Raw genomic sequence first — 25,001 nt, forward strand, 5'->3', positions numbered from 1 at the left:
CATAACTAAGGGGTTACTCAAAGTCCTAAAAGCTACACAGCGCTGCGACGCAGACGAGACTCATTAATGTTCCCGTATGTGCTCTGTTTGTCACTGGTCTAACCTTGGCGGAAACGAGGCAGTATAAACACTGTTCAGTGAAGCCGGGGAATAATACTGTGTACAAACACGAAAATAAATGAGAAACAGTCTCCTAGTCCATAGAGAGACAGCCTTAGCGAAGTTGACCTGTTGGTCCCCAAAGTGTGTGTCGACATTTCAGCCATCTGTCTGCCAGGAGCACTTCTGGCATGTAGCCGAAACCTGCCGTGGCATTCCGCCACGGGTGTCTTTTCCGCCGCGCTTGTCTCCCGAGACATCTGTCAGCCGGGCAGCAGCTCGTCTGTCTTCATTAACCTGAACCTGCAACTTTTCGAAGGCCCTGTGTAGGAAAGCAAGATTCGACGCTGTTCAAGGAAACCAGGAGGAAATGCGAGGGGTGTTCGATAAAGTAATGAAACACATCATTTTTCTCGGCCAATTTCGATTGGGAAAAAAATGCTGAATTTGTTGTGGGACATCGCGGAATATTCCCGCTTCAGCCCCTGTAGTTTATGAAGTTTCGACAGGTGGCAGCGTTAAACGTAGCTTCAGATTGGCGTCTGGAACGGAGGTGAGTTCCAAGCAGAGACCTCTCATTGAGTTTCTTTCGGCGTAAAACAAGAGTATCACAGATATTTATAGGGGCCTGCAGAATGTCTACAGGGACTTGGCGGTGAACAAAAGCACGGTGAGTCGTTGGGCGAGGGGTCCGTCACCATCGCAACAAGGTCGAACAAACGTACAATTACCCTCGTGCCGGTCGGCCTCGCGCAGCTGTCTACCTTGCAGTGTTGGAACGTGCGGGCATTCCTTTCAAGACCAACAAATCACAAACTTACACCTTGCTGCTGAACTGGACGTCCCTGCTGGTAGTGATGACAAACTCGTCCACCAGTTGGGGTACTCAAAGATGTGTGCCTGCCTGGTTCCTCACGGCTGAACAGAAGACAACGAAGAGCGACGAAGTACCATCTCGTTACGAGGCTGATCGTGAGCATTTTTTGTCGAACATCGTCACAGGCCATCAAGCATGGTTCAAAAAATGGTTCAAATGGCTCTGAGCAATATGGGACCTAACATCTGAGGTCATCAGTCCCCTAGAACTTAGAACTACATAAACCTAACAAACCTAAGGACATCACACACATCCATGCCCGAGGCAGGATTCGAAACTGCGACCGTAGCAGTTGCGCGGTTCCGGACTGATGGGCCTAGAACCGCTCGGCCTCACCGGCCGGCCATCAAGCATGGGTTCATCACTTCGAACCGAAAACGAAACGGCAGTCAACGGAGTGGCACTACACCACTTCGCAGGTCCTGAATTCCATCTGTTTGGCCAGTGAACGATGCACTCCGCGGGAAGCAGTGGGTGGATAATGGGGACGTTACTGATGCAGCAAGACTTTGGCTCCAACGTCCATCGCCGGCCGCTGTGGCCGAGCGGTTCTAGGCGCTACGGTCTGGAACCGCGCTGCTGCTAGGGTCGCAGGTTCGAATCCTGCCTCGGGCATGGATGTGTGAGAGGTTAGTTAGGTTTAAGTAGTTCTAAGTCTAGGGGACTGATGACCTCAGATGTTAAGTCCCATAGGACTTTGAGCCATTTTCCAACGTCCATCAGTAGAATGGCACCTTGCGGGCATAAGGCTCTCACAGTAAGGTAGCAAAAGTCTGCACATCGAAAGGATATTATGTTGAAAAATAGGAATTTGTATCCAAAAGAGTGGGAAATAATATGGTGTATTGGAATCCTGAATACAGTCAACCTACTTTCAGAAAAAGGTGTGTTGCATTACTTATTAAACGCCTACTAGTAAAAAGAAAGAATCTGGCGTTAATTAATTATCTTCATTTTATTGTACCATGATCGATTTGGAGGCTCATGACCTGATCACGAGATGTGCCTGTTCGCAATAAACGCAGATAATTTGGCAGTGTAATACGTAATGCAATTACATTACGTGTTGTTTATGTGCTAACCTCTTGGAGTCGTGAGATTAATTCTGACAGCACTCAGGTTAATTAGCAGCAGTGTACACGAACTGCAGACGTGTACAGTAACTGAAAAGCCACATGTCTACAGTGATGTTGTCTAACACATGTGTGTTATTTATTAGTTAATTCCTTGTGCATTCAGTCGAAGCATGTCGACATTTCGTTACAAATTGTTCAAACGTTCGAACTGTGGTTTGAACGATGACTGTACGCTGTACAACGGCCGCGACCGTTAGTTACTACTTCTAAGTAAAATTAGTAATTACTGTGACGTACATTAATTAATGCACTAATTACATTAATTTTTCGTTTGTCAGGTGTTCCAGGTGTAAGCAAAAAAATTTTTTTTTTTCGTCCTTCAATAAATACATTTTTGTGACGACTACTGGGAATAACAAACTGTTTCATTGTAATTTAAATATTCAGTAATCGAAAACTGTCATATCTGTGGTACAGGAATTGTTATAAAACATTTCACGCCAACAAATTGACATTCCGATTGATGGAAGTCGTCCGTAATCTTAACATATACACTGCCTTGATTTTCTTCCCGCTGCTGGCCACTTTTGTAAGAACATCATCAGCAGTAGTTCAACTGCCGATAACAAATGTACATTATTCAAACAAATTTATGTTTTGAGACATTTTTGGTATGGTGAAATTCTTAAAATTAGCGTGTTTGCAATTTGGACTTCGCGCTTACGTTTTCTTGTCACGGTTGCGTCTGCTTATTCGCCGTTTCGCGCGCTAAGCCGGAAGGGCTCTAAAAATCGATAACTGGTTCTTCGCGTGGCAAAAATGAGTAACTATAACTTTTTTGAAAAAAAAATTTGCAGTGCTCTTTAGTAGCTAAATTTTTGACGGTGCCTTTCATTCGGTGTACTGTTCCTGTGTGAAAAGGGTGGTAGGTTTCGACTTGTCGGATTGGACCAGTCCTATAGACAGCAACGTTCGATGAATGGTCGCTGAGGAGACACTCTGGGTAGTTCTCGATTTATCTGGGCGATCAGTTGCTCAAGAGTTGTCTATTCCCCTGTACATACACTCCTGGAAATGGAAAAAAGAACACATTGACACCGGTGTGTCAGACCCACCATACTTGCTCCGGACACTGCGAGAGGACTGTACAAGCAATGATCACACGCACGGCACAGCGGACACACCAGGAACCGCGGTGTTGGCCGTCGAATGGCGCTAGCTGCGCAGCATTTATGCACCGCCGCCGTCAGTGTCAGTCAGTTTGCCGTGGCATACGGAGCTCCATCGCAGTCTTTAACACTGGTAGCATGCCGCGACAGCGTGGACGTGAACCGTATGTGCAGTTGACGGACTTTGAGCGAGGGCGTATAGTGGGCATGCGGGAGGCCGGGTGGACGTACCGCCGAATTGCTCAACACGTGGGGCGTGAGGTCTCCACAGTACATCGATGTTGTCGCCAGTGGTCGGCGGAAGGTGCACGTGCCCGTCGACCTGGGACCGGACCGCAGCGACGCACGGATGCACGCCAAGACCGTAGGATCCTACGCAGTGCCGTAGGGGACCGCACCGCCACTTCCCAGCAAATTAGGGACACTGTTGCTCCTGGGGTATCGGCGAGGACCATTCGCAACCGTCTCCATGAAGCTGGGCTACGGTCCCGCACACCGTTAGGCCGTCTTCCGCTCACGCCCCAACATCGTGCAGCCCGCCTCCAGTGGTGTCGCGACAGGCGTGAATGGAGAGACGAATGGAGACGTGTCGTCTTCAGCGATGAGAGTCGCTTCTGCCTTGGTGCCAATGATGGTCGTATGCGTGTTTGGCGCCGTGCAGGTGAGCGCAGGACTGCATACGACCGAGGCACACAGGGCCAACACCCGGCATCATGGTGTGGGGAGCGATCTCCTACACTGGCCGTACACCACTGGTGATCGTCGAGGGGACACTGAATAGTGCACGGTATATCCAAACCGTCATCGAACCCATCGTTCTACCATTCCTAGACCGGCAAGGGAACTTGCTGTTCCAACAGGACAATGCACGTCCGCATGTATCCCGTGCCACCCAACGTGCTCTAGAAGGTGTAAGTCAACTACCCTGGCCAGCAAGATCTCCGGATCTGTCCCCCATTGAGCATGTTTCGGACTGGATGAAGCGTCGTCTCACGCGGTCTGCACGTCCAGCACGAACGCTGGTCCAACTGAGACACCAGGTGGAAATGGCATGGCAAGCCGTTCCACAGGACTACATCCAGCATCTCTACGATCGTCTCCATGGGAGAATAGCAGCCTGCATTGCTGCGTAAGGTGGATATACACTGTACTAGTGCCGACATTGTGCATGCTCTGTTGCCTGTGTCTATGTGCCTGTGGTTCTGTCAGTGTGATCATGTGATGTATCTGACCCCAGGAATGTGTCAATAAAGTTTCCCCCTTCCTGGGACAATGAATTCACGGTGTTCTTATTTCAATTTCCAGGAGTGTATTTCCGCAGCCGTCACTCACACCTGTATTTATGGCCCGTGGAACATCATAGTTGGGTCGGCGCCGTTTTCGGATAGCGCCATTTTGCCATGCACGGTAAACTTTGACAGTGGCGCGCGAACAGTTTCGAAAATGCTTTCACCCTTGGCCCGAAAGCCAATGATTGTGCCTTTTTTGAAGTCAGAAAATCCTCTTCCGCATTACGACAACGACTGCATTGTTTCATGCGTTCCTCCGACGCGCTTTATAATACCCTGCACTGCTTGTTCTGCCACGTGCCTTCTGTCATTGTTTATTTCACACTGAGGTCGAACATAGGCGTTGGTGACGTTGATATAACTGGACCGTGTAATATGTAGTGATAAGTAGAACCATTCCTCCTGAATCAGCTTATAAACCGTATAAAAATGTCTACAGTAGTTCCTGAGCTTATCCGTAAGAGAGAGAAAGACGCGTTTGATGACTACACTTAGTATGTAGAGATTTAAGCAGTTCTCAGATTTGTTTAAAACCAGATCATTAAAAGTTTGTTACAAAATACGAATGGAAGTCAGTTATATGATGTTCCAAACACATGATGTGATAAGAGTACTAAGTTCAACAAATTACTAAATCTTGCATGATGTGATAAGAGTACTAAGTTCAACAAATTACTAAATCTTGCATAAGATCTCTCTCACTGGTATCACAATTACAGTAGTAATCCGAAGTAGTACCAGCATTGTACACTGAGGGGACAAAAGTCAAGGAATACCTCCTAATGTCGTGTCAAGTTTCATATTACCCGGCAACAACTCGACAATGGTACTCAACAAGTCGTTAGAAGTCCCATGCAGCCTCTGTAGCCATTACTGCGAAAGTGTTGCCGATGCAGGATTTTGTGCACGAACTGATCTTCCGATTGTGTCTCATAAACATTTGATGGGATTCCCGTCGGACGATCTGGGTGGCCATATCATTCACTAGAATTGTCCAGAATGTTCTTCGAACCAATTGTGAACGTTAGTGGCCCAGTGACATGGGGCATTGTCCATTGTTGTTTGGGAACTTGAAATCCATGGATTGCTGCAAATTTTCTCCAAGTAGCCGAACAGAACCATTTCCAGTTAATGGTAGGGTCATTTGGAACAGAGGACCTAGTCCATTCCATGTAAACGCAGCCCCACCAGGTTATTCACTGCCGTAGGGCTTCGTAGGATCTGCGCCACACTCGAACCATACCATCATCTCTTTTTTTATTTATTTTAATTTTTTTTCACCAGTCTTCTGAATTCATTGATGCGGCCCACCACGAATTCCTCTCCTGTGCCAACTTCATCATCTCAGAGTAGCACTTGTAATCTATGTCCCCAGTTATTTCCAATGTCTCTCTACAGTTTTTGCCCTCTACAGCTCCCACTAGAACCATGGAAGTCATTCCTTTCTGCCTTAACAGATGTCTTATCATCCTGTCGCTTCTCCTTGTCAGTCGTTTCCACATATTACTTTCTCCGATCCTGCACAGAACCTCCTCATTCCTTATCATTGCACCTAATTTTCAACATTTGTCTGTAGCACCACATCTCAAATGCTTAGATTCTCTTCTGTTCCGGTTTTCCCCAGTCCATGTTTTCACTACCATACAATGCTGTACTCCAGTACATTCTCAGAAATTTCTTCCTCCAATTAAGGCCTATGTTTGATATTTGTAGACTTCACTTGGCCAGGAATGCCCCTTCTGCCATTGCTCGTCTGCTTTTGAGTCGTCCTTAATCCGGCCGTCATTGGTTATTTTACTACCTAGGCAGCAGAAACTTTCAAAAGCTTCTGTTCTCTTCTGTTAATCGTCCACCTCACTTCCGCAGAAATTACACTGCAGACAAATGCTTCCAGAAGAGATTGCCTACCACGCAAGTTTGTCACAGTTGCTAAAACAGTGTTCTTCAGAAAAGTTTTCCTTGCCGCTGCAAGTCGTATTACTGTCGTTGTACTGTAGAACACAGCGCCTTTGTCCGTGGAATAAAGGAGGAACCGTTGGGCAGTGGCTTGTGCGGGAGGAAGGGGGGGGGGGGTAGTAAAGTTGTGGGTACCCGTTGTCCCTGTTTCGCTAGGAGAGCGCATATGAGACCCACGCACCAGCAGGCGAGCTTGTGGTTGGAGGGGTCCGTAATTTGCTGGCTGGCGAAAGAGGGGGGGGGGGGGGGGTAGGGGCAGGTAGGCAACAAGTGCCGCACCTGTTGCAGCCGCCGGACACAATAAAACAGGCGGGCGTGTAGTGGCGTTCCAAGAAGTGCCGCAAAGCCAAGTTGTTCCTGGGTACTGCAGATATACTGGTACCCAGGTTACGACGGTGTGCGGACATTTGCCACACCGGACATTTGCCACCATTTTACCTGCTCCGACGGGTTGGGTCTCTTGTCTCCTCCTCGTCCTCCCCCTCCTCCTCGTCCTCCCCCTCCTCCTCGTCCTCCCCCTCCTCCTCGTCCTCCCCCTCCTCCTCGTCCTCCCCCTCCCCCTCCTCCTCGTCCTCCCCCTCCTCCTCATCCTCCCCCTCCTCCTCGTCCTCCCCCTCCTCCTCGTCCTCCCCCTCCTCCCCCTCCTCCTCCTCCTCCTCCTCCTCCTCCTCCTCCTTATCGCTGTCGCGCAGTGAAGGTACTTACTGAGCATTTCCGTTAGTTAACATACGACCAGAATCTCTTTGGATTTTCCGCCACATTTCTAGAGAGACTTTCGTTGTGGAAACTATTAAATGCATCTCGCATTGAAGTCCGCACCAATTTCGAGCCTCAGTAAAACTTCGCCAATCTTGGAGATTTTGCGTTCGTCTAAATTACACGTGCCTTTTTCGGTGCTTCTGCAGCAGCCTTCTGTCGTGTTTTGTGTGCCATGGGGGATCAGTTCTCTTATTAATTTATTTGGTATGAATCTCTCGAGTCCTGTTGATACTATTTCTGTGAACTTGAGCCACATATGGTCGTCACTTACATAATTTGAAAGGATTGGAGACTGTCTCTTAGAAAGACGTCAACCGAATTTTTAGCTGCTTTTATGCACAGATATATTTCGCCTTTAGTTTTGGTGAATTTCTTTGTTACGGAATTGAGCCTCGCTCGACTGTGTGTTCACTAATCCCTGTATCCGTCGTGATGCTCAGGATTATTTGTGGCTAAGAGGTCAAGTGTTTTCGTAACCATTTACAATCTGAATGGCCTCGTGAACTAATTGTTCAAAATAATTTTAAAAAACATTTAGAAGAATTACGGAAGTTGTTTTCTATCTACAATAGGGTCTGAAAATGTATTTTTGTCAACATACGGAAGGTAGATTGAAGTCACTGCCAACTATAATTGTATGAGTAGCATACCTGTTTGTGATGAGACTCAAGTTTTATGTGAACTGTTCAGCAACTGTTTCATCTGAGACCGGGTTCGGTAAAAGGAGCCAGTTATCAATTTATTCCGGTTGTCGAATATAACCTCTGCCCATACTAAGTCACAGGAACTACCTGCTTCAGTGTCGCTTGTGAGCTGAAACACACAAGCAGATCATTACAATTACGGCTTTTCCCCCCAAAACCAAGGATGCTTTCTCTGTGATCCTGTAAATACCAGAGCTAAACAATGTAGAACAACAACGTACGTTACAAGCATAGCATTGTGTATTACTTCATTTCCTTATTTCTAACATTTTAAAATTGTACGTCGACTTTAGATGACAAGTCAATCTATCTCTATTTAGTGAACGTATTTTCAGTCATGTTTTGAACATTGTCCCGCTACACTTTATTAACTAATGTTTCACCACAAGGGAAATCGGATTTTAGAGGGTAAATTAATATGGAGTATGTCGTTCTTCTTTTCAAACATTCCCATTCCCATTTCTTCTTTCCTTATTGTCTTTTGGGCATGCGGTTGTAGTAATTAAAGTAGGCACAAATGCAGTGATCAACAAGAAATGATTAGTGTACATTTGCATTCTCTTTACATCGTTCCTTTCTTGTTGCTCCCCTGACGATGGACTGTTTCTATCGCAATCAGTAAGCGTGAAAGGAAGCTACCGTACAAACAGAGGGATCTATATACAGGGTTATTACAAATGATTGAAGCGATTTCACAGCTCTACAATAACTTTATTATTTGAGATATTTTCACAATGCTTTGCACACACATACAAAAACTCAAAAGGTTTTTTTAGGCATTCACAAATGTTCGATACGTGCACCTTTAGTGATTCGGCAGACATCAAGCCGATAATCAAGTTCCTCCCACACTCGGCGCAGCATGTCCCCATCAACGAGTTCGAAAGCATCGTTGATGCGAGCTCGCAGTTCTGGCACGTTTCTTGGTAGAGGAGGTTTAAACACTGAATCTTTCACATAACCCCACAGAAAGAAATCGCATGGGATTAAGTCGGGAGAGCGTGGAGGCCATGACATGAATTGCTGATCATGATCTACACCACGACCGATCCATCGGTTTTCCAATCTCCTGTTTAAGAAATGCCGAACATCGTGATGGAAGTGCAGTGGAGCACCATCCTGTTGAAAGATGAAGTCGGCGCTGTCGGTCTCCAGTTGAGGCATGAGCCAATTTTCCGCGGGCTACGCGTGAAACTTGCCCGCACGCGTTCAACCGTTTCTTCGCTCACTGCAGGCCGACCCGTTGATTTCCCCTTACAGAGGCATCCAGAAGCTTTAAACTGCGCATACCATCGCCGAATGGAGTTAGCAGTTGGTGGATCTTTGTTGAACTTCGTCCTGAAGTGTCGTTGCACTGTTATGACTGACTGATGTGAGTGCATTTCAAGCACGACATACGCTTTCTCGGCTCCTGTCGCCATTTTGTCTCACTGCGCTCTCGAGCGCTCTGGCGGCAGAAACCTGAAGTGCGGCTTCAGTCGAACAATACTTCGAGTTTTTCTACGTATCTGTAGTGTGTCGTGACCATATGTCAATGAATGGAGCTACAGTGAATTTATGAAATCGCTTCAATCATTTGTAATAGCCCTGTATATACTTGGCAGAACTAATTGCTTACTGACATAATGGTCGGTATTGCTTTCGTTTCCCAAAAGTTATAAATATTTCGATTTCGGAAAAAAGTTCTGTATTTCGCCAAGATGTCGAAAAAGAGGGTCCCTTACGTACTGGTTATATCGAGTAAGATGTGGAGACGGCGGTTTGAAAGTGGACAGAAGTAGTACGAGGAAGGGCGTCCCTAACCTGAGGGATCGCTACTCAAGCTACCTGGCGAAAGGGCAAGTATGGCAAATGTCCGGTATTCGGTTACGACAGCGTCCACGCCATCTGCGTCTACGTCAATACTCTGCAAACCATCGTTAGGTGCACGGCAGAGCGTACGTCCCATTGCACCAGTTATTAGGGTTTATCTCCGAACATCCTCTACGCCTACATTTATACTCCGCAAGCCACCCAACGGTGTGTCGCGGAGGGCGGAGGGCAAACGCGGGTAGAATGATTATTCGAATGCCTCTGTGCGTGCTGTAATTAATCTTGTATTCACGATCCCTACGTGAGCGATACATAGGGGGTTGTAGCATTTTCCTAGTCAGCATTTAAACCCGGTTCCTGACAGTTCGTTAGTTGACTCTCTCGGGATAGTTATCTATCTTGAGTAGCCTGCCGGTTTAGTTTCCTCAGCATCTCTACAATACTCTCTCGCAGGCCAGACAACCTGTTACCATTTGTGCTGGCCTTCTCTGTATACATTCAATAACCCTTGCTAGTCCTATTTGGTATGCGTCCCACACTCTTGAGCAATATTCTAAAATGGGTTGCAGAAGTGATTTGTAAGCAATCTCCTTTGTAGACTGATAGCAATTTCCCAGTATTCTGCCAATAAATCGAAGTCCACCACCTGTTTTACCCGCGTCTGAACCTATATGATCACTCCATTTCATATCCCTACAAAGTGTTACGCCCAGGAAAGTGTATGAGTTGGCCAATTCGAACTGTAATGCATTGATAATATAGTGAGAGGATACTAAGTTTATTCATTTTGTGAAATGCACAATTTTACATTTCTCAATATTTAAAGCAAGTCGACAATGGCTGCACCACTTTGAAATCTTATCAAAATCTGAATGTTCATGCAACTTTTCTCAGACAGTACTTCATTACAGGTAGCTGCGTCATCTGCAAAAACTCTGGGGTTATTATTGAATTGTTCGCAAAGCCATTAATATAAAATGTGAACAGCAAAGGCCGCGCGGTTTGAGGCGCCATGTCACAATCTGCGCAGCCCCTCCCACCAGAGGTTCGAATCAACCCTGTGTGTGTGTGTGTGTGTGTGTGTGTGTGTGTGTGTGTGTGTGTGTGTGTGTGTGTGGTGTTCTTAGCATAAGTTAATTTAAGTAGTCTGTAACTTTAGTGACCGATGACCTCAGTCGTTTGGTCCCTTACGAATTCACACACATTTGAACATTGTAACAGCAAAGGTCCCTGGGGCACACTCGAAGTGACTTCTACATCTGCCGACGACTCTCCATCCGAGATAACTTGCTGCGTCCTTCATACCAAAAGGTCCTCAATCTAGTCACCAATGCACTTGATACTCCATATGATCCTACTTTTGGTAACAAGCGTAACCAGTGGCATCTCGTGCAAAATTTTACCAATGTGCTCCAGTAAACAGATTCACAAAAAAATGTATTAAAATAAAAAGTAGTCTCGTACAGCAATTGAAATTTAATTATAAATTTGATCACTGGTAAAGTGATCGTCATAAGTCTTCAGTTCACCAAAAACTACCCTAATAATATAAACCTGCATGTTGGTCAAACATTACGCTCTTCGACAGGTATTCTTATGACTCTTTTTTGGTCACTTGATTAGAGCCTAGGCGGCGTGGTGAAGATGTAGCTATATTCAGATTACATTTATTTTTGGACTGACAGATAGCAATGACTAGGTCAGTGTTGCCGGCGGGCAACACGCAAGACACGGTTCTGCCTGTGCTTACAAAACTGGTGACACACGAGCTCTCGATGCTCGTGAAAGTACTATGGCTGGGGGTTCGCTCCTGCCATTCGTCTAGCTGAAACATAAATCACAAAGTAATTTTAATTGGAATAAAGACACCCCCCCCCCCAATGAACCAAGGACCTTGCCGTTGGTGGGGAGGTTTGCGTGCCTCAGCGATACAGATGGCCGTACCGTAGGTTCAACCACAAAGGACGTGTATCTGTTGATAGGCCAGACAAACGTGTGGTTCCTGAAGAGGGGCAGCAGCCATTTCAATAGTTGCAGGGGCAAAGCGTGGATGATTGACTGATCCGGCCTTGTAACACTAACCAAAACGGCCTTGCTGTGCTGGTACTGCGAACGGCTGAAAGCAAGGGGAAACTACAGCCGTAATTTTTCCCGAGGGCATGCAGCTTTACTGTATGAATAGTCCCCCATTCGGATCTCCGGAGACTACTCAGGAGGACGTCTTTATCAGGAGGAATTAAAATCCATGGAGAAGAAATCAAAACTTTGAGGTTCGCCGATGACATTGTAATTCTATCAGGGACAGCAAAGGACCTGGAAGAGAAATTGAACGGAATGGACAGTGTCTTGAAAGGAGGACATAAGATGAACATCAACAAAAGCAAAATGGAATGTAGTCGAATTAAGTCGGTTGATGCTGAGGGAATTAGATTAGGAAATGAGACACTTAAAGTAGTAGATGAGTTTCGCTATTAGGGGAGCAAAATAACTGGTGATGGTCGAAGTAGAGGGGATATAAAATGTAGACTGGCAATGGCACGGAAACCGTTTCTGAAGAAGAGAAATTTGTTATCATCGAGTATAGATTTAACTGTCTGGAAGTAGTTTCTGAAAGTATTTGTATGGAGTGTAGCCATGTATGGAAGTGAAACGTGGACGATAAATAGTTTGGACAAGAAGAGAATAGAAGCTTTCGGAATGTGGTGCTACAGAATAATGCTGAAGATCAGATGGGTAGATCACATAACTAATCAGGAGGTATTGAATAGAATAAGGGAGAAGAGAAATTTGTGGCACAACTTGACCAGAAGAAGGGATCGGTTGGTAGGACATGTTCTGAGGCATCAAGGGATCACCAGTTTAGTATTGGAGGACAGCGTGGAGGGTAAAAACTGTAGAGGGAGACCAAGAGATGAATACACTAAGCAGATTCAGAAGGATGTAGGTTGTAGTAGGTACTGGGAGATGAAGAAGCTTGCACAGGATAGAGTAAGATGGAGAGCTGCATCAAACCAGTGTCTGGGCTGAAGACCACAACAACAGAGCCTGTGTCATTTTACTTGGTGCTGCCAAGAGAGTAGCACAGTTAGTGCCAGCAGGGATGATATCACACAGGCAGATGCTACTGTTCTCGCTCGGGGAAGGCTGGAATCGTTTCAGCACTCCACATTGTGATCTTTTTTCTTTTTACCACAACGGTTTTGAAGAGAGATGGCATAATTTTAGTGCGATATTTACAATGTGCTGTAGTACATTAGCACACGATCACCGGCCTCCAATGGTCCCCACGGTTTTCCCTTTGCACAGCATATACTCTTCCAGTGCTAGTTTCCAAGAATGTCTCTGAAGCCTACCTTCTGCTGGAGGGAATGGAAATCAACACAAATGAACCAGCATTCCCAGACAATTTGTCAGTGTTCGTTACCATTTGCTTAATACTCTCAACACACTTTCCCACTATAAGGAATGGGAGAGAACACGAAGTAAAGGACATAGCCGACGAATGCTACAGTGTTGTTCGTCGGCACTAATGGTCTGCACACTATGTAGTCCGAGCCGCGATGCAAAAATTTACAATTCAGAGAGGATTATTTGTGTAGTGACCGCACCGTTTTTGACGAAGTAAGCAAAGTGGAAGAAGTTACCAGGTGTCTGTATGTAAGCGTGATATGCGTGGAGGTAATGCACTTAAAGGCTAATTGCAGCTCCACCTTTCCTTAGCAGTATTCCAAAACTTCGAACACATGCCAGTTGATGCTTTTCACATTACAGTCGTGGCGGAAATGGAAAAGCAGAACACTAATAGCCGACGACCAACATAAACTGGAGAAAAAAAAAATTGGTTAGCAGCTACACACTGTCAGGAGAGACATTTACGTTAAAGACTGTTTTTCATCTCAGTTGCTGCGGTATACCAGATTTTTTTTTATGTCCGCTGTGGTATGTACAAAGTACTTGAAGGATTTTATTAAAGAGCGTGTAAGGAAGTTAATGTCCATAAAATACTATTAATGAAATGTTAAATATCCATACGACCTGCAACACAGTTTACTTGGTAAAGTCCGCTATAACAGTTTGTTGGAGGGCAGATGGCATGATTCTGGATAAACGATTCTTGTTTATCGTCAGAATTTCTAACACAACTCTTCAGCCATGTCTGACTTGCAAAACATACTATTACATAACAATCTGCAGCGCGGTTGCTACTGGAAACGAGACGTAATTGTGTCCGTGCGCTCGTCATGTGTATCGGTTACGTTACAGTCAAATTGCAGACGCCACAGCATTAACACAGTTGCTTGACAGCACATGGTATATTTTCAGAATGAGATTTTCACTCTGCAGCGGAGTGTGCGCTGATATGAAACTTCCCGCCAGATTAAAACTGTGTGCCGGACCGAGACTCGAAATCGGGACCTTTGCCTTTCGCGGGCAAGTGCTCTACCATCTGAGCTACCCAAGCACGACTCACGCCCCCTCCTCACAGCTGTACTTCCGCCAGTACCTCGTCTCCTGTAACTTTACAGAAACTCTCCGGCGACCCATGCAGCACTAGCACTCCTGAAAGAAAGATTGTTGTGGAGACATGGCGTAGCCATAGCCTGGAGGATGTTTCCAAAGCGAGATTTTCACTCTGCAGCGGAGTGTGCGCTGATATGAAACTTCCCGCCAGATTAAAACTGTGTGCCGGACCGAGAATCGAACTCGGGACCTTTGCCTTTCGCGGCCAAGTGCTCTACCAATTGAGCTACCCAAGCACGACTCACGCCCGAGAAAGGCAAAGGTCCCGAATTCGAGTCTCGGTCCGACACACAGTTTTGATCTGCCAGGAAGTTTCATAGTATATTTTGGTTAATAACGGCGTGCGAAAGTGTATGAGGTGCTACGTTTTAATAAATCAGCAAATTTACACTGATATGACAAAGGACATGGGATAGTGATAACGCACGTACGCAGTTGGCGATAGTATCGCGTACGTAAGCTTTAAAAGGGCAGGGAAGTGGCGGAGCTGTCATTTGTACTCGGGTGATTCATGTGAAAAGGTTTCCTACATGATTATGGCTGCATGACGAAGTTGAAGATGGGATGGTAGTTCGAGCTAGACGCACGAACATCCGCTTTCGGAAATCGTTAGAGAAATCGGATCCACAGTGTCAAGAATACGCCGAGAATCCCAAATTTCAGGCATTATATCTCATCACGGACAACGCAGTGCCCGACGGCGTTCACGTAACGACTGTGAGCAGTGGCGTTTTCGTAGAGTTGTCATTGCTAACAGACAAGCAACATAGCGTAAAGTAACCGCAAAAATCAATGTGGGGGCACGACTAACTTATCGCTTCGGACAGTGCGGCGAACTTTGGCGTTAATGGCCTCTGGAAGCAGACAACTGACGCGAGTGCATTTGCTAAGAGAACGATATCATCTGTAGCGCGTCTCCTCGGCTTGCGACCATAGATTACTGGAAAACCGTAACCTGGTCGGATGAGTCCCGATTTCAGTTGGTAAGACCTGATGGTAGGTTGCGAGTGTGGCGCACGCGTCAGGAAACCGTGGATTCAAGTTGTCAACAAGGCACTGTCCATGCTGGTGGCGGCTTCATAATGGTGTGGCCTGTGTTTACTTGGAGTGGACTGGGCCGTCTGGTCCAATTGAACCGATGATTGCCTGGAAATGGTTCTATTCGGCTACTTGGGGGCCATTTTTATCAGTTCTTCTTGTTCGCAAACAACGATGGAATTTTTCAGGATGGCAACGCGCCATCTTACTGGGCCCCAACTGTTCGCGATTGGGTTTGGAGAAAGTCCTGGACAGTTCTAGCGAATGATTTTGCCACCTACATCGCCCGACATGAATCTCATCGAACATTTATGGGGTCAGTTCGTGCCCAAAATCGTGCAGAGGCAGCACTTTCGCAATTGTGGACGGCTTTAGAGGCAGCGTGACTCTGTATGCCAAATACTAGTTTAATCCATGCCACGTCGAGTTGCTACACTACGCCGGGCAAATGGAGTTACGGGACGAAAGTCACAGAATATCTCCTAATTAGGATGTACTCCGTGACTTTTGTCACCTCAGTCTGTATTGTCAATAATGCCCGGTGGCTTCTGGAAAGCTTGGACGATTATAAGAATGAGGGCTCGGAATGGGGTGGCAACCTCGGAAAAGGTGTATCTGCGAAACGTTTTTCAACCTTATCAGATCCAGTGCTATTGTCCAGGGATTTCAGATCGATTCCGTATTCCTGGGTTTCCGGAAGCCTTTTGACACTGTACCACACAAGCGGCTCGTAGTGAAATTGCGTGCTTATGGAATATCGTCTCAGTTATGTGACTGGATTTGCGATTTCCTGCCAGAGGGGTCACAGTTCGTAGTAATTGACGGAAAGTCATCGAGTAAAACAGAATTGATTTCAGGCGTTCCCCAAGGTAGTGTTATAGGCCCTTTGCTGTTCCTTATGTATATAAACGATTTGGGAGACAATATGAGCAGCCGTCTTCGGTTGTTGGAAGATGACGCTGTCGTTGATGTACTAATAAAGTTATCAGAAGATCAAAACAAACTGCAAAACGATTTATAAGAAACGTCTGAATGGTGCGAAAAGTGGCAGTTGACCCTAAATAACGAAAAGTGTGAGGTCATACACATGAGTGCTAAAAGGAATCCGTTAAACGTCGGTTACACGATAAATCAGTCTAATCTAAAAGCCGTAAATTCAACTAAATAGCTTGGTATTACAATTACGAACAACTTAAATTGGAAAGAACACATAGAAAATGTTGTGGGGAAGGCTAACCAAAGACTGCGTCTTATTGGCAGGACACTTAGAAAATGTAACAGACCTACTAAGGAGACTGTCTACACTACACTTGTCCGTCCTCTTTTAGAATACTGCTGCGCGGTGTGGGATCCTTACCAGATGGGACTGACAGAGTACATCGAAAAAGTTCAAAGAAAGGTAGCACTTTTTGTATTATGGCGAAATATGGGAGAGAGAGTCATTGATATTATACAGGATTTGGGCTGGAAATCATTAAAAGAAAGGCGTTTTTCGTGGCGACGGAATCCTCACGAAATTCCAATCACCAACTTTCTCCTCCGAATGCGAAAATATTTTGTTGACACCGACCTACATAGGGAGGAACGACCACCATGATAAAATAAGGGAAATCAGAGCTCGTACGGAAAGATATAGGTGTTCATTCTTTCCGCTCGCTTTACGAGATTGGAATAATAGAGAATTGTGAAGGTGGTTCGAGGAGCCGTCTGCCAGGCACTTAAATGTGATTTGCAGAGTGTCGATGTAGATGTAGACTCTCAAACAAAATTTTGTTTCAAAAATAAAGGAGAGTCTCATAACAACTCTGATATTCGGATGTTGTGTGATAATACTTCATCTTCGAACAATTTCCTGCCTCCTCACCCCTCTACTGCCTGTATCCACACCTCTGCTCCTTCTTCGGTGTGGATGGGAACGACGCGGCAGCAATCCTGGGCGGTGACCAATCTTGGGATGGGATTGATCCTCCCATTCGGTAGGTCGGCGCTTCTGTGGGGAGGGCGCGCTTAGCATTTCATACGGGGATCGTCGCTCGCTCCCTGAGATAGGACGGGCAGGGCAGGGATGCACTCGCGGGGATTTCCCGCGGGGCTCCACTTGCACCCCCCCCTTCCCTCTCCACCTCCCCCCCCCCCCCCCCCACCGCCCTCAGCAGACGCGACTAATTACAGCCCGGGGCCCATCCGACCACTCCGCCGATTGGCCCACGCAAACGCTGCACAGCGCCGCCGTCGAACCGAGCTGCCGTGTGCCGTGCGTGCGGAGCGGCAGACATGCACGAACCCTGACATTACGTCGCTAATGTAATTGCCAGCCTTATTTTCCCCTCAAAGTACACAAGGTTGCCTTGTTATGGCCATCATATCTGCATCTCATATTGCTGGCAATGCTAACCCTCCACAGCGCGCGCACAGACACACACACACACACAGCGCGCCCGGTGCTGTTTCGGGCAAAAGCTGCCAGTTAACGGATTGGCAGTTGAACCGTCTGTCCAGCTGTGTGACCTTTATCTATGATAATAATAACTAATTCTCCCAGATTGCGCCTTAAGTATACCAAAGCTGTCCAGTATTACAGCGATCGCTATGTTTAATATTACGAGGGAATTCGAAAAGTAGGTCACATATTATTGTGGCAGGCCAAGTAATTTAACTATACAGGGTGATTCAAAAAGAATACCACAACTTTAGGAATTTAAAACTCTGCAACGACAAAAGGCAGAGCTAAGCACTATCTGTCGGCGAATTAAGGGAGCTATAAAGTTTCATTTAGTTGTAAATTTGTTCGCTTGAGGCGCTGTTGACTAGGCGTATGCGTCAGTTGATGCTAAGATGGCGACCGCTCAACAGAAAGCTTTTCGTGTTATTGAGTACGGCAGAAGTGAATCGACGACAGTTGTTCAGCGTGCATTTCGAACGAAGTATGGTGTTTAACCTCCTGATAGGTAGTGTATTAAACGTTGGTATAAACAGTTTACAGAGAATGTGTGTTTGTGCAAAGGGAAAAGTGATGAAAATGTAGCACGCATCCAGCAAGCATTTGTTCGCAGCCCAGGAAAATCGACTCGCAGAGCTAGCAGAGAGCTGCAAATTCCACAATCAACTGTACGGAGAGTCCTACGAAAAAGGTTAGTTATGAAACCCGAACGTCAACTACCCGAGGCGATGGATCGGCCGCCAGGCAGCCCGTGACAGAGCACTTCATCACTGGCCTCCAAAAAGCCCTGATCTTACCCCCTGCGATTTTTTCTTATGGGGGTATGTTAAGGATATGGTGTTTCGGCCACCTCTCCCAGCCACCATTGATGGTTTGAAACGAGAAATAACAGCAGCTATCCAAACTGGTACGCCTGATATGCTACCCAGAGTGTGGAACGAGTTGGAGTATCGGGTTGATATTGCTCGAGTGTCTGGAGGGGGCCATATTGAACATCTCTGAACTTGTTTTTGAGTGAAAAAAACCTTTTTAAATACTCTTTGTAATGATGTGTAACAGAATGTTATATTATGATTGTTTCATTAAATACACATTTTTAAAGTTGTGGTAATCTTTTTGAATCACCCTGTATATGGCGGTAGTATCTGTTCCCGAAAGAATAGTTACCGTGGATGACCATGCAGCTTTGCTAGAAATGAAATAATTAAATGGACACCCTAGCTGCAAACAGGCGTTGATGTACTTCATTGGGGACATGTTGAAAATGTGTGCCCCGACCGGGACTCGAACCCGGGATCTCCTGCTTACATGGCAGACGCTCTATCCATCTGAGCCACCGTGGGCACAGGGGATAGTGCGTCTGCAGGGACTTATCCCTTGCACGCTCCCCGGGAGATCCACATTCCCAACATGTCCACACCACTACATTCGTAGTGCGCCTAATAGATGTTTGCCCATCATACTCATTACTCGTGGCAGATTAATCTACCAAGTCCCGCACGGGGAGCGTGCAAGGGATAAGTCCCTGCAGACGCACTATCCTCTGTGCCCACGGTTGCTCAGATGGATAGAGCGTCTGCCATGTAAGCAGGAGATCCCAGGTTCGGGTCCTGGTCGGGGCACACATTTTCAACATGTCCCCAATGAAGTACATCAACGCCTGTTTGCCGCTAGGGTGTCCATTTAATTATCATTTCAAGTAATTTAAATCGAATGCTGTGCTGCACTCCAAAGTGTAGAAAAAAATTAGGACATGTGGATTTTGATCCGTTGACAGCATTTGTCACCTGAGGATAGTAGATGTACGGATGATCGTTTCAAAGCTGTCCACCAACAGATAGCGTAGTGACATAGCTACCGAAGCGCCATCTGTGTGTACGATTTAATATGTAACGCTTACGCCAAGTAGGCTCAGTGTGGAACAAACGTATGAAGCAAGCGGGCAACCATGCCACAGCCAACTGAGCACGTATGAAGGGGGTCAAATTGTGACCTTGCGAGTGGAGGGATGGTCACGCAGGTTGGATGGACTGCGTCAGTTGTGCAGCGTTGCTAGTACCAGTGGCCATGTGAACATTCTCACATTTATAGACGAGATTCTAGGCGTCCACACAGCGCAGACATCCGCCAGGATCGCCGAATTGTGAGGACAGCAGTGGCAGGTAGTACAGCTGCCACAGCAGAGGCCTTGTGAGCCCAGACGTGTCAACTAGAGATGGGCAAAACTGTTCTTTTCAGAGATCGGATCAGAACTGTTCACTCCCTGAAATGAATTAGCTCTTTTTCATGACTTACCACTCATTTACAATAGAAAATAAATGGAAGGCACATTGCCCTTTAAACTTGGTTTATTCCAGTACTATACCTGTATTTTGATCTTATTTGATCCTATTTTGAAGTAACACAGATAATGAGTAAGAATTTTGTATTGTTTATTGAAATTTCCACGATATGACAAAGTTTTTGATTATTGATTTATTTTGCACTATCGTGGTTTTTTGGGTGATCGGAAAATGTTGTAACTTGAGATTTACATTAACAATATATTTGGCTATAATGTATTAAAATTTCATTAACCTCATACACATACATCTATTTTTGAAGTGAACTTTTCCTTCCGAAGACGCCTAAAATCGCAAAATCCGTACCAGAATAAGAAAAAAAAAATATAAATTCGACTGTAAAACGAAAGTGCTGCATATAGCCTTACACAGAATAAAACAAGGAAAATATTGGTGTGTCACATTTTGCGATACGTTTATCGGTTCGCTTGTAATTAAAGCGTAAATTCGAGTGTCCATAATAAAAATCCTATAGTAAGAGGAGTCGTCAGGAACCTAATCTGATCTGTTTAAACAAATAAAAATAAAATAAAAACAAATGATGTATACATAACATAATAATGTAATATACATAGCGGTATTACTACGAAGAACAATATCCAGTAGAGACGAACTCCGATGCAGAAGCACCGAGTCGAGCAGGTCGAGCCGTGAGCTGTATTACTGCGTGAGCTAAGACCGCAGAGACCAGAGTGACACCTGAGTTGCTTTGCTCAACGCTCTGGCTAGAGTCGAGAATTGTGGGGTGAGCGTTGAGCGGGCGAGTTCCGAGGGTGGGGGGGGGGGGGGGAGCGGTGAACTGCCACCACTCACCCGCTCCGAGACAAATCGTCCGTTCACTTGCGAGCAGGTTGTTGCAAGTAGTTCCTATGTTATCCGCTAGGTGGCTCTCTGTCCTGTTGCTCGCATCAACTGCCCAGAGGGCAGGACGTGCGACTGAAACGATCGCCGACAGAGTGCGATGCGAAGTTAAGCTGCGCCAGACACTGCACGCGGCAGACGACGCACAGAGATGGCACGGCATATGTGAAACACAAAATCCAATGGGGCACTGCACAATGCAGGGAGCCAAGGTAGAAGCAGGGCAGAGGCCGGTGCTGGCTGTGTTGAGTGGCGTGCACTGTGCTGTGACCAGCAGAGGCGCTGCTGATATGCTCCGTCTCTCTCTCTCTCTCTCTCTCTCTCTCTCTCTCTCTCTGCCGTGGGAAACGTTTGGAGCTACCGTTCTTTTCTTCTGAATCACTGATTGTTCACTCCTTTGAAAGATTCAACTCTATGAATCAGTTCAAGAGCGGATCCCCCATCTCTAGTGTCAACACGAACTGTTGCGAACTGGTTATTAGCAGATGCAAGTGATGGTCTCTTGTGCATACTACTCACACTTCGTGAGCGCTGTCTGTCGAGTGCATTCGTCCTAGACGCGCCGGCCTCACCCCAGGCCTTATGGTCTGGGATGTGATAAGCTGCAGCTCTCCTTCAGCTGCAGTGTTTCTGGAGCTGGCGCTAACCAATGCTCGGGACATGCAGAATGCTGTTAGACCCTTTCTTTTGCTGTTCTTGCAACAGGAAGGCATAGTTTGTTCCAACAGGATTATGCTTGCCTACACACTGACCGTGAAACTTAGTGTGGTCTGCAAGCAAGTTTCTTCGCCACCATGACCTCCGGACACTTCTGCAATATGACGGGGTGAGAAGTGACTCGTGTGCCTTATCAATCAAAAACTTCGAGAAAAGATCGAGTCCAAACAGGCTGCTGAGATGTCTCGTAAATCGTTTACATTGGTTAGGAACTGCAGAGGGCCTGTAACATTTCCGTGAGGAACTTCTGTACTACCCGATGACTTCCCGTCAGTTACTACGAACTGCAATCTTCCTGATAGGAAATCAGGAATTCAGTCGCACAACTGAGTCGATACACCGTAGACAAGCAATCTGATTGGAGTCGGTTGTGAGGAACTATTTCAAAAGCCTTCTGTAAATACAGAAAAACGGAGTTAATTATATGCATATTCTAACAACCCTACAACAACAGAGGTCAAAATTTAATAATTGTGGTGTTGCTCACGCTGCTAAATGGTTTAAATGGCTCTGAGCACTATGCGACTTAACTTCTGAGGTCATCAGTCGCCTAGAACTTAGAACTAATTAAACCTACCTAACCTAAGGATTTCACACACATCCATGCCCGAGGCAGGATTCGAACCTGCGACCGTAGCGGTCACTCTGCTCCAGACTGTAGCGCCTAGAACCGCACGGCCACTCCGGCCGGCCACACGCTGCTAAATACTTCATTTGCGGGCAACAACAAAGTTATTATGTGGCAGGTGTCATTAGAGCACAGTTAATAAAGTCATTTCATGTAATAATGAATAAACTAGGCACTCATCTTTCCGTGTTTCCCACGCTGGTCTCGTTGTAAAATCATGGCTCAATCGTCGAAAATCTAGGTGGTGGTGATTGCAAGCTCGGATGCAAAGAGGCCCAGGTTTTATTCTGCTATATTCAAAAGTTTTATAGATGTGTTTCGCAAATCATTCTTGAAGATTAAACCTATTAAAGCTGGCGCAATGGTGATGTAAAAAACTAATCAGCACTCCGAATTTAAGTTACACTTCCTTTTTATTGCTTTTGTTACGAACACACAAAACATCACTTCACAATACAAAACATACTTGAAAACATCTTCCTAACTGTTAAAGTTCGCATTTTGTAAGCTGACTACATTATGCGTCTTTCCAACATGACGTCCAATACTTGACTTTCTCAAGGTCCGACACTCTTAACTACCGCCTCCGCGCCCAAAAATCAAGAGTTACAAGTACGTCAACGATCATAGTGACACAAGAAAGAATACGCATACGAATAATATCATTGCAATATAAACATATCCATGTATCAAAGTACCTCTACATTAATGAAATCAAAGCTGAATGTTGTCTCAGAAATATGTCGATTACTTCACAGAAACACTGTAGAATATTGCTGGTATCGAGAGGTTGAGTTGAGGTGCCGTAATGGTTGCGTAATTCAAGTACCATCACAATATGATCGTTACTACTTGCTACAAACGATTATTACAAACAGAAAAAGCTACTTCTCATTACATGCGTGGATGACAAAACTCTGAGAGTAATCGCCAGGTCCCATCCCATATTCACCACCTAAGACAGCCATAAGTGAAATGTGTAAGGTAAAAGACCTGTATAAGCAAGAGTCGTTTCTCAAGTGAGGCTATCTGGCCTTCCACCTGTATAAGGGAAACTGCTGACAGGAACGCAGTTCCCATATGACAGTGACTCTGCCGTTTTGGGTACTCTGCGGTAAGAAGAAACAGTTGTATGTAATTTCTGGCTGAATGACCCCAAAGCGTTATTTAGCCACCTAATGTTAAAGTGTTTTCTTCCTTTGCACAAAATGGTCCTTTGCCATGTGGCGTAGAAGAGTATCTGTCGAGTGTTGGCTGCGGTTAAGGATATGTATATAATGTGGTGACATGTTTGTATTTTATGACGATGAGAGAAGAGAGAGAGGATGGAACCCGGTGCCGGCACATAGCTTGTTCCTTCCGAATAGCACCAAGGAGGCCTCTGACTTCTATGTCCCTATCTGACGGACAGATGGCTGTCAACAGTTTTACACGTACTCACCTAACGAGACTTAACATCGTTAGCCACTGTCGCCGCATAGCGATTCGAGTTACTTGTTAGTGACAATTGTTCAGTTATGTCACTACATGGGATGCACATGTTGCATATTTCCTTCTTCGTCAGTACGAAAATGGTCTATTTATGTAAAGCTTAGTTATTTTCTAGAATGTCTTTCATTAAATTCATAAGTTATCAGGGAACTTCTGCTGCGGAGATGTCTGTATTTTAACCCAGGACACTGGAGCAGTTCCTGGTGATCTATAAGCCACCACCTTTCCTCCACTTGCCGTTAAATGCGGGTCGAGAAAATTTCTTCCATTCTGAGGATTCGAACCGGTTACGTCGATCCAAATGTCTACCTACGGTCGTCAGATGGTTCTACGGAACTTGCAAATCTCCGCGTTCTGGGCCTCGTGGGCCAATATTGACCGAGATACCGCCGTGTCATGCTCTGCCAATGGCGTCGTCGTATGCTCTCGCGGCCTTTATCGGTATTTCTCTCAACTAGCTCCTCAATTGGCCTCACGAGACTGAGTGCATCCCGTTCTAGTCCATCCACCAGGGAAAAATGTCTGGCACTACCCGGTTCCTTCGCATAGCAGTCAGACATCTTGGCGCTGAGTTACTGACGCGGACACGGAACTAACTGGTATGAAAACCATATTGGTTCTAATTGTAATTTACGTCTATGAAGTAGCAGTGCTAGTTCTACCACTGACCTCACTGCTTCACACCATCACGACGGTTTGCGTGTGAGGAAGCTCAAGAAAACCGTAGATTCGTGAAAAAGTTTACGTGCAATCTTACTACACTCATTGAGACTTTAGGAGAGGCTACACCGCTTGAAGAAAGCCTGGATCAGTTGCAAGAAATCCAACGCGGAAGCTCCGAGCAGTCTGCTTGCAACTCGATCCTCGAGTTGTAAAAAAACTGACGCTAAAGGCGTCCTGTTTAAAAGTGGAGTGTATATAAATGCATATCGTACAGGAAAGCTTGCAAATTGCTCTGTTTCTTCTGTAAAACATCTCAGAGGGGCCACACGTAGGAACAAGAGATGAGTCAGAGCATACTTCAGTTTTTTGTGTTTGAAGAACACCAGCACAAGACATTTTTTTTGCCTGGAGTCGCCACTTTGTTCCAGCAATACACTGTGAACGCAAAGCAACTCTGTGCTTCCAAATTCCACGTTCAGCGGCAGGTCTTCCAATAAGCTGGTGATGGAAAGCGAGGGCATACCTAGCCATGTGATGTATTTGTTTCGATAGTAAGTAC

General features: G+C 45.8%; 1 protein-coding gene and 1 non-coding gene across 4 annotated transcripts in view; one reads left to right on the plus strand and one right to left on the minus strand.

Moving 5' to 3' along the window:
- Window positions 1-25,001, plus strand: part of LOC126166217 (rhotekin-like) — a 512,066-nt gene that overhangs the window by 292,612 nt on the left and 194,453 nt on the right. The window lies entirely within an intron of this gene.
- Window positions 19,010-19,084, minus strand: Trnat-ugu (transfer RNA threonine (anticodon UGU)). The gene has a single exon. It is a non-coding gene; the product is annotated as a tRNA-Thr (tRNA).

This window comes from Schistocerca cancellata, chromosome 1, assembly GCF_023864275.1.
Source record: "Schistocerca cancellata isolate TAMUIC-IGC-003103 chromosome 1, iqSchCanc2.1, whole genome shotgun sequence".
In the NCBI taxonomy this organism is placed as follows: Eukaryota; Metazoa; Arthropoda; class Insecta; order Orthoptera; family Acrididae; genus Schistocerca; species Schistocerca cancellata.